Raw genomic sequence first — 9,693 nt, 5'->3', positions numbered from 1 at the left:
CTACTACATATAATAATATGGTTAAAATATATCTTTACATTAAAAACAAAGTCTATCAGAATTCCAGTCATTCCAATAAATGTTATACCCCTTTATCTTCAAGAACAGGACTTGGAACATGGAAGTATAGATTATCCAAATTGTTTTACCTGAGCATGACCCCAAAACTAAGGACTTATTAGCCAGCCCTACTCTGTTGTTTATGATTTTGTTGTCATGGAGGACTGATTGGGCTCATTTGATTCGAGTTGAAAAATAAATGCTGCACTCATGTAATGGCCTGCTTTGAGAACTACTGAAAAGTGCTATTTACATGTGAAAAATTAATGCTATATGCTGCATTTGCTATGGGCCTATTGTTTATCTTTTTGTTGGTGACACGTTGATATCTCGATAATATGCAGCTGTTTAAAGGACAAATCCACAGAATTAAAAAATGACTAAACGGTCGCCCCGCCTCTGTTTTGGTAAAATGCGGAGGGATGGACCTGGAGAAATGTACCCACTCTCAGATGAATAGACAGAGCTATGGATGCAAGGACTGACCCTCCACTATATCAGAAGTATTGTTTTAACCATGTTATGAGGCTATAGGGTGCTTGTTTACATTTACAGTCTTTACAAACATTGGAATAAAACAAGTCTATATTTTGGGTTCTCATGGAGTGTGACAGTTGAACTAAAGTCATGAGGCATTTATAAAGTGTGATTATTTAAGAGTCAATAGGGCTATGGATGTATTTATTTACTTTGTATCAGCGTGAATTGGATTGAGAAATAAAAACCCCACTTTTATTCCATAGGCTTCAATCCACACAATGCAGCTGGTCCAAGAGTGCATTGTTCACAGGCTGTCCACTGGTTTCAAAAACATTGATTGATAGGCTGCTTAAATTTCTTGAATTCAACCCTGCACATGCTCACACACACACACACACACACACACACACACACACACACACACACACACACACACACACACACACACACACAAACATATCAATCTGACACAATAGTTGTCTGCTCTACTTACAGAGGGCTAGTGGCTATGGGGCTCTTCAGGGGCTGTCTCTTATTATGCTGCAAACCCTAAAACAATGTAAGCATTGTTCTTCAGTCTGTTTGGGAATAAGGGCAAGTGTGCTTAATGTACCGTTTAACCATTTCACCATTGTAGATTCTCTTTTAGCCTTCACAGACATGCACTTTGCAAGTGGGCCTTCATCACACACGTTTAATCCTCATCATTCATCACATGACAGAGGATAGTGATGTGTTGCATGATAATATTTTGATGTAGAAGTATGTAATATAAATGAAACATATCCCAAGGTTCCTATTTTAATATGGGTCCTCAACCCATCCTGTTTTTGTTATGATTGATCATTTCAAGAACATGTTTATGGTAAATACGCTGCCATAATATTATCTCCCTGGTCACATGTTCTATCAGCTGTGCACCAGCATATCCGCCTGTTTCGCGACTGTTTACAATTAGAAGACAGACCGACCAGAATGGGGAATCCCGCATGAGCAGAACTGGTAAAACACACTCACAGTAAACGACAGAATATACAAATGATTTTTTATTTATATTTTATTGGGAAACAAGTCTTGTGTTTGCATGAAGTTGCTATTTTGTTTTGTCTTTATCTAACTGCATGTCGGAAGTGTACAGCTGGGCCTGTGTGCAATGCTCTTGCAGCTAGCCTGAAGAAAAAAAACTAGCGAGACAGTTTAACGATTAAATTATATTACGAGCCATCAGCAACGCAGTGGCATAATACATTATTTGCTTGCTGTTGTAAATATGCATGGTGTTGCTACCTAGTTAAAGACCTGTTTGTTGGTCTACCACCATGTTGTTGGACAACTAACGTTAGCTGCTAAGTCATGCCAATATTACACACTAACATTGCGGTGAAAATGTCTGTTCACCTTTTCTGTTATTAAAGCTATAATTTTGTTAACTGTCTATTTACCCTGTGTTCACATTCGGTCGATGCATTTTGAGACATTCAGTTGGCCTCCACTTTGAATCTGTTGTTTGCTAGTTAGCTATGCACTAGCCTACCTGTTTTTATCATGTCCCAAGTTATAGTTGCCAACAACACTTGTGGCCCAGTATAAGGCATTGATTATATTAGGTAATTGCAGGGCGTTTGCATAGTGTAGTGACAGTTGAGTCAGGTTGTATCCAGAGCTGTTTCGGAGGCCTAACAGGAGAGGTCTGTCCAGTAAGAACCGTTCTGTCAGCGTCGACCCTATGATCTCTGAGCGAGGTACGCTGACTACAGGGAAGCAGCCAGTCTAACCTGTTACTGAAGACATCTAATCCGCAACTCCTTGTCTGTCCATCCGGATATTCCACCCAAGCCGAGTTATAGGTGCCGGTTTGGAGATAAATGTAGGCTCAGACGGTTTCTTTACAGATTTCCACCCATTATACAATCCGGAGGGATGGACAAGGAGTTCTGGATTATAGATATAGCTAGTTATTGTCCCTGCCCCCCTGCATTGGATCTTTCTAGTACACCCATGCGCAAATGCTACCTAGTCTCTATAGCAGGGGCGAAGCAAGAAAGTATTAAAAAAAAGAATAATAGTGTATTTTTGTTGTTTCATGTCTCAAACACTGAGAGACAGAACATTTCAGGATCCCGGTCTGCACCTTGGCCTGCTCAGGATCTGTGGTAGCCTATAGGATGCATCCCCAATGGCACCCTATTCCCTACATGGTGCACTAGTTCCTTTGGGCCCTGGGGGCAAGTAGTGCACTATATAGGGAATAGGGTGCCATTTGGGATCTTACATTAGCCTGTGTGTTGGTCTGGGAGCTCCTGTAGACCATGGGACTAGAGCCCTGTACAGCAGTAATATGGAGCTAATTGTGTGCTGGTTCAGATAATAACTTCATTCTGACATAGGACCGTCGTCCTACACCCATTCAGCATTGTTGACACCCTCTTAACTCTTCCTGTCAGCTCCGATCAGAGCAGCTCCTCTCGCTCCAATTCAAGGGGCTATATTGGCATGGTAAACATAGTTAACATTGCCAAAGCAAGTGAATTAGATAATAAACAATTTTAAAAAATGAACAGTAAACATTACTCTCAGAAGTTCCAAAAGAATAAAGAAATGTGCATGTGTATGCAGTGTTGTAATGATGTACAAATAGTTCAAGTACAAAAGGGAAAATAAACATCAATATGGGTTGTATTTACAATGCCGTTTGTTCTTTACTGGTTGCCCTTGTGGCAACAGGTCACACATCTTGCTGCTGTGATAGTACACTGTGGAATTTCACTCAGTAGATATGAGTTTATCAAAATCGGGTTTGTTTTTTTTATTCTTTGTGGGTCTGTGTAATCTGAGGGAAATGTGTCTATTGTCATACATTTAGCAGGAGGTTTGGAAGTGCAGCTCAGTTTCCACCTCATTTTGTGGGCAGTGTGCACATAGCCTGTCTTCTCTTAAGAGCTCTTCTCTTGTGGGCCAGGTCTGCCTACGGTGGCCTTTCTCAATAGCAAGGCTATGCTCATTGAGTCTGTACATAGTCAAAGCTTTCCTTAAGGTTTGGGTCAGTCCTCTCTGTTTAGGTCCAAGTAGCATTCTAGTTTACTCTGTTTAAAAAAAAAATATATTTCCAATGTGTCAAGTAATTATCTATTTGTTTTTTCATGGTTTGTGTTTGTGAACAGAGCCCCAGGACCAGCTTGCTTAGGGGCCTCTTCTCCAGGTTCATGTCTCTGTAGGTGATGGCTTTGTTATGGAAGGTTTGGGAATTGCTTCCTTTTAGGTGATTGTAGAATTTAATATCTCTTTTCTGGATTTTGATAATTAGTGGGTATCTCTCTGAGTTTATGAGGAGGATCATAAACATCCTGTCTTTCCCTGTAGGATGACATCACAGTAGCTTATAGTGTTGGTAGGTAGACAGACTAGTGCTGTCAACAGAACAGCAGGTGATGAGTCTGTCAGCAGGTGACATATAGTTAGGGCTAGCTAGGCTTACATCCAGGAAGGCTTACAGTTGAAGTAGAGTATTTTTACTGTGTGGGGAGTACTCAGTGATCCACCACCTGGATTTAATCCTATGTAGCAAAATTTGAATTTTTGAATTTTTTATTTTTATTTTTTTAATGTTTTACTTTGGTGTAAAGTAGAGACTCATACCATTTTGTTGCTTTATCATCCACTGCAGTTGAGGAACAATGGGAAAGTAATTATGCTTTGAAAGTTGATAAACTTGTAACCCCACTTTTGAGAAAATGGCCCTTGAATGTTTTGGTACACATACTGGAGAGCTCTTATTTGTCTACACCCATTCAGCATTGTTGACACCCTCTTAAGCCTTAGCTCCACCCATCTCTTTAATGATTCACATGTAAGGCCATGTACTGAACAGAGTAAATACGGTAGTCTAGTAAACAACTAAAGACTATAAGTAGAAGAATAAAGTAGTAGTAAAAATGCACTAGTCCTTGGCCTGTATCCTGATCTGACTTTGGTGCCGGTCATGTTGTTCTTCACATTACCGTCTCTGGTGAACACACACTATATCAAATCCAATCCAAGTTTAGTTTATTTGGCACAAGCATGGGATAAAGGTGTAAACGCTACAGTGAAATGGTTACTTGCATAGTAGCCTTTTGTTTAAACATCTAGCTAGCTAAACAATGAACCATAATCCCAACTCATTCTACCACGTATGAATCTGCAGGTAGCTAAAGATAACCAACTAGGGTCAATGTTAGCTAGCTAGCTAATATTAAGCTATAACGAGCAATGCAAATGGTCTGAGATGCCAATAATATTACTAATCAGATCATACGCGTAACGTTAGATAGTGAGCGAGCCAGCTAACATTAGCTAGCTAACAGTATGCTTTAACTTGCAATTAAATTAGCTTTCTGACAAAATTAGAAGCGTATAATATCTGAAAATGTAGCTAGACTCTTCCCCGTCTATATGGATGACCGCTTCTCTGTCATGTAGTTGCCATTTGTATAAAAACACCTGTCTCCGGATTACATTTTTAAACAACAGCCTCTCATCTCTCAGCTTCCACTGATTTAAAAACTTGGGCAACTTGTTCATAACAACCACTGTTGTTCGCTGTTTCTTCTGACGACAGTGATGGGGGAAGACTACAGTGTCTGGTTCAAATATTTTTTTTAACCTAAAATCAGGGATTTCCTCATCGTGATTCATTTTCAGCATGTAACAATCGTCAAAAAAGTAGTCCATCACAACGTTTTCCCACTGATCTTTGTCTATAGTGCTATTAACTTTAGGGCAGCAATGGAACACTTTTTTCAGTTCTTAATGATATCTTTAAAAAACAAACCCCGTTAGAGGATTATCCACACATACTGAGCATCTGATGTTATAGACCGGAGCATGCTTCATGGTAGACCAATCCAAACTAATTTCTTGGCCTGTCCAGCCCATCCATTATCTTAGCCGATCATGGTGTCGTGTCTTTGGCTATGTCGTGTCTTTGGCTAATATTTATAGAGCTGTTATCTTCGGAATAAACTCTTAAAGACCTAGTAATATTTTACATCAATAGCAGTCAATATCAATCGTCATCTTAATTCAGTCTCATCTGAAAGTTGTAAATTCTTAGTTATCTGCACGATCCCTGGCGAACAAGTTGAATCAGCAATACAAAATTGGGTTTAATTATTTATTTACTAAATACCTAACTAATCACACAGAATTACACATACACATAATTAAATCATAACTTGATTTCAAATTATGTCATAAAGGAAAACGTCCCTAGTGGGCGGAACAGATATGACAGCTTGTTCCACAAGAAAAGGGACTGGGTTTGAGTGAAGTAGCGGGAAGACTGAGGAACAAAGGCGAAGCTGTGCTATCGTAAATACAGTATCTTATGCATTCTAAATTACCCCCCCATTTGGAAAAGGAAAATGCAATAAATATTTACTCTGAGCTGCGCTTCGGTAGGTTGGTGGTAGATGAAAGGCCGTGTTGCCCAACCGAGTCCTTTGAAGAATGTCTCCGGTTGCCAATTGAATACGTTGTATTAACGTCATTGTGTGATAGACGGGATACTCTGTCTGTTCCTTCCTAACCCCGTTGCATCTGCTGTTGCTAACTCGACAGCTAGGAGGTATCACTTCTGTAGTGAATAAGAGTTCAAAGTTCATACCATTCGCAACCAAATCTCACGCTGATGTTGGCTTCGTTCTGTAGTTATTATCTGAACCATTCTGACATAGGACAGTCGTCCTACATCCTCGGAACAGGAAGTTATATTGTCGTCAAGGGCTTATATAGGAAGGGAGAGGAGGGCGTGTTTGAAAAGTTTTATAGCCCATGTCCCTTCACAGGGGCGGGCCACTGATTGAGCAGAGCCCTGTCTCACATTTTAGAAGCTAAAATCACATTTCATCCCATCACAAATAATTTCATATTCAAACATTTAAATTGAACAACAATTACGTGTGAATCTGATAACTCTGTGTAGACTTTCCACTGTAGAGTTTGTCATCTGATCATTGATGAGAATGTCTCAGATGACAACCGAACTGACATCATTTTCATTAAGTACCAAAGCACATGTTCAATTGTTTGGATTACCAGAATATAGTTCATTTCCCTACACCTTTTGATGTTCCCTGAATCTCTATGTTAACCAAGGGTTTTGCAAATGTAACCTCAGTAGGGTAGAGAATGGAAAAGGTGGGAAGAGGTATTTTATGACTTGTCATAAACCTAACCCCCAGGCCAACGTCATGACAATGGCTAGTGGCAAGGTTCCTGTATTCTTCTGTGGATAAACCAACTAGGCTCATAATTTAAATGTTATTCGTATTTACAGATGGCATACAAGTTTGTTAAGGCACATGAAAGCTCACATGTTCCTGAAGGCATTTTTGTCCCCAAAAAATCTATTTAAAATAACTTAAAATGCCTCTCCTGCCTCCCGGGTGGCGCAGTGGTTAAGGGCGCTGTACTGCAGCGCCAGCTGTGCCACCAGAGACCCTGGGTTCGCGCCCAGGCTCTGTTGTAACCGGCCGCGCCCGGGAGGTCCGTGGGGCGACTCACAATTGGCCTAGCGTCGTCCGGGTTAGGGAGGGCTTGGCCGGTAGGGATATCCTTGTCTCATCGCGCACCAACGACTCCGGCGCAGTGCACGCCAACCAAGGTTGCCAGGTGCACGGTGTTTCCTCCGACACATTGGTGCGGCTGGCTTCCGGGTTGGATGCGCGCTGTGTTAAGAAGTAGTGCGGCTTGGTTGGGCTGTGTATCGGAGGACGCATGACTTTCAACCTTCGTCTCTCCCGAGCCCGTACGGGAGTTGTAGCGATGAGACAAGATAGTAGCTACTAAAAACAATTGGATACCACGAAATTGGGGAGAAAAAGGGGGTAAAATAAAAAAATACAAATGCCTCTCCTGTGGTGTGCGACATACCCCCTAGCTTCTTGAAACAGGTTACATTAGGCAGAGTGAAGAAGACTGAACCAATCTGTATAGACTACTTCCACTAAGATGGACCCTCAGTCACATGAAAGTCGTAGTCTTCTATACTAGCACTGAAGTACCCTGCTCTTTCTGTTGTTCCTCAATGTATTCTGCTGTTGTCAGAACTCAGAATGTCTAGTTTATCTGCTGTTCTACAGCAACATAATCAGACTGACTGAAAGCAGAATAAAGTCTTTATGGCTCTGGGCAGAAACTACACAGCCCCTCTGTCTAGCTCATTTTATATCCAATTTGTTTTCTACCATTTCAGGTCTTCCAAGTCCTCAATCTTTCTTTTAAGTGGAGTGGAGTAGGGAGGGAGGGAGGGAGGGAGGGAGAGGGACTTCACCTCTTCAAAGCAGGCATGAAGTGATGTGCTGTTTACAGTAAAGAGGAAGTGAATCATTATGTTGGTTTATTAATCTCCCTGAGGGAATGAAAGTGTAGCTTTATGTATTTCACTTGCATGTCTCATTTTATTTTGTAAGGCATTTGTCAAATTTAGCTTTCTGTTTCTGTAATGTGTTGTCATCCGCTGTACAAACGACTACATAAGGCTAATCATTGTTTCTGGCTGGGATCATGTAGAGGTCAGGACGAGGACTCTAATGTGTGTCGTAATAATGTCAATGGCTCAGACTGTGCTAAGGGTATCCTCATTCCCCAAATGTCTGGATCGTATTCATTAGTGCACACTGTAGCAAAACATTTTTGCAATGGAAAAATAACAAGCGTTTCTTATTGGACAAGTCCAGGTTTCCCCTGTTTCAGTCCGTTTTGTTATGTTTGGTACCTAGTGAATATGGCACAGTTTTTCACACAAGTGGGATTTAGCGGGCCTTGTTTCAGTATGCTAAATCACAGGCAAGTGTCTTATCTTATCCCAGTACATGCTTGTAGATAACTTTACATTGCTATTTACCTATTGGTTTATTAATGCCTTCCATTTATGTATTTATTTGATTACATAAAATATGTATCTTTTTGAGATATGTGGTAAATAATGCAGTAGTTCATTTGCGTTGATTATTGCACTGAGAAGTTGGTCGTTATTGTTACAGAAAAGGAGTTGACACTCTGAAATATAACTTCAGAATAGAAGTGAAGTCTTCCTCCAGGCATGCACACCAGGCCTGGAATTTTAGGTGCAAGGCCATTTGGCCCTCAAGAGGTGCCCAACCTGCCAGGGCACCAAGGCCATCTGGAAAAACACTAGCTATTCTGTTAAGTGTATGTACAGTGGGGCAAAAAAGTATTTAGTCAGCCACTAATTGTGCAAGTTCTCCCACTTAAAAAGATGAGCGGCCTGTAATTTTCATCATAGGTACACTTCAACTATGACAGGCCAAGACCAAAGAGCTGTCAAAGGACACCTAAAACAAAATTGTAGACCTGCACCAGGCTGGGAAGACTGAATCTGCAATAGGTAAGCAGCTTGGTTTGAAGAAATCAACTGTGGGAGCAATTATTAGGAAATGGAAGACATACAAGACCACTGATAATCTCCCTCGATCTGGGGCTCCACGCAAGATCTCACCCTGTGGGGTCAAAATGATCACAAGAACGGTGAGCAAAAATCCCAGAACCACACGGGGGGACCTAGTGAATGACCTGCAGAGAGCTGGGACCAAAGTAACAAAGCCTACCATCAGTAACACACTACGCCGCCAGGGACTCAAATCCCGCAGTGCCAGACGTGTCCCCCTGCTTAAGCCAGTACATGTCTAGGCCCGTCTGAAGTTTGCTAGAGAGCATTTGAATGATACAGAAGAAGATTGGGAGAATGTCATATGGTCAGATGAAACCAAAATATAACTTTTTGGTAAACTCAACTTGTCGTGTTTGGAGGACAACGAATGCTGAGTTGCATCCAATGAACACCATACCTACTGTGAAGCATGGGGGTGGAAACATCATGCTTTGGGGCTGTTTTTCTGCAAAGGGACCAGGACGACTGATCCGTGTAAAGGAAAGAATGAATGGGGCCATGTATCGTGAGTGAGTGAAAACCCCCTTCCATCAGCAAGGGCAATGAAGATGAAATGTGTCTCCAGATCTCAACCCCATAGAAAATCTTTGGAGGGAGTTGAAAGTCCGTGTTGCCCAGCAACAGCCCCAAAACATCACTGCTCTAGAAGAGATCTGCGCTACCAGGAGGCGCTACCAGGAGACAGGCCAGTACATCAGTAC

The 9,693-nt window shown here is 41.4% G+C and overlaps 1 protein-coding gene across 4 annotated transcripts in view; it reads left to right on the top strand.

Moving 5' to 3' along the window:
• The first annotated feature begins 1,460 nt into the window (after positions 1-1,460).
• The window catches only part of LOC135549618 (TBC1 domain family member 5-like), a 43,121-nt gene continuing 34,888 nt past the window's right edge, over positions 1,461-9,693 (top strand). For 2 of the 4 annotated variants that reach the window (XM_064979741.1, XM_064979742.1), the window contains exon 1: positions 1,461-1,542. The gene's annotated coding sequence lies outside the window, so the exon portion shown is untranslated. Of the gene's footprint in view, positions 1,543-3,780; positions 3,800-9,693 lie in introns of those variants that run through there. The other 2 variants (XM_064979744.1, XM_064979743.1) reach the window with 2 other exon arrangements.

The sequence above is a fragment of the Oncorhynchus masou genome, chromosome 12, assembly GCF_036934945.1.
Source record: "Oncorhynchus masou masou isolate Uvic2021 chromosome 12, UVic_Omas_1.1, whole genome shotgun sequence".
NCBI classification, from domain to species: domain Eukaryota; kingdom Metazoa; phylum Chordata; class Actinopteri; order Salmoniformes; family Salmonidae; genus Oncorhynchus; species Oncorhynchus masou.
The sequence above is the reverse complement of the archived record's forward strand: the minus strand, read 5'-3'. Positions and strand labels throughout refer to the sequence as shown.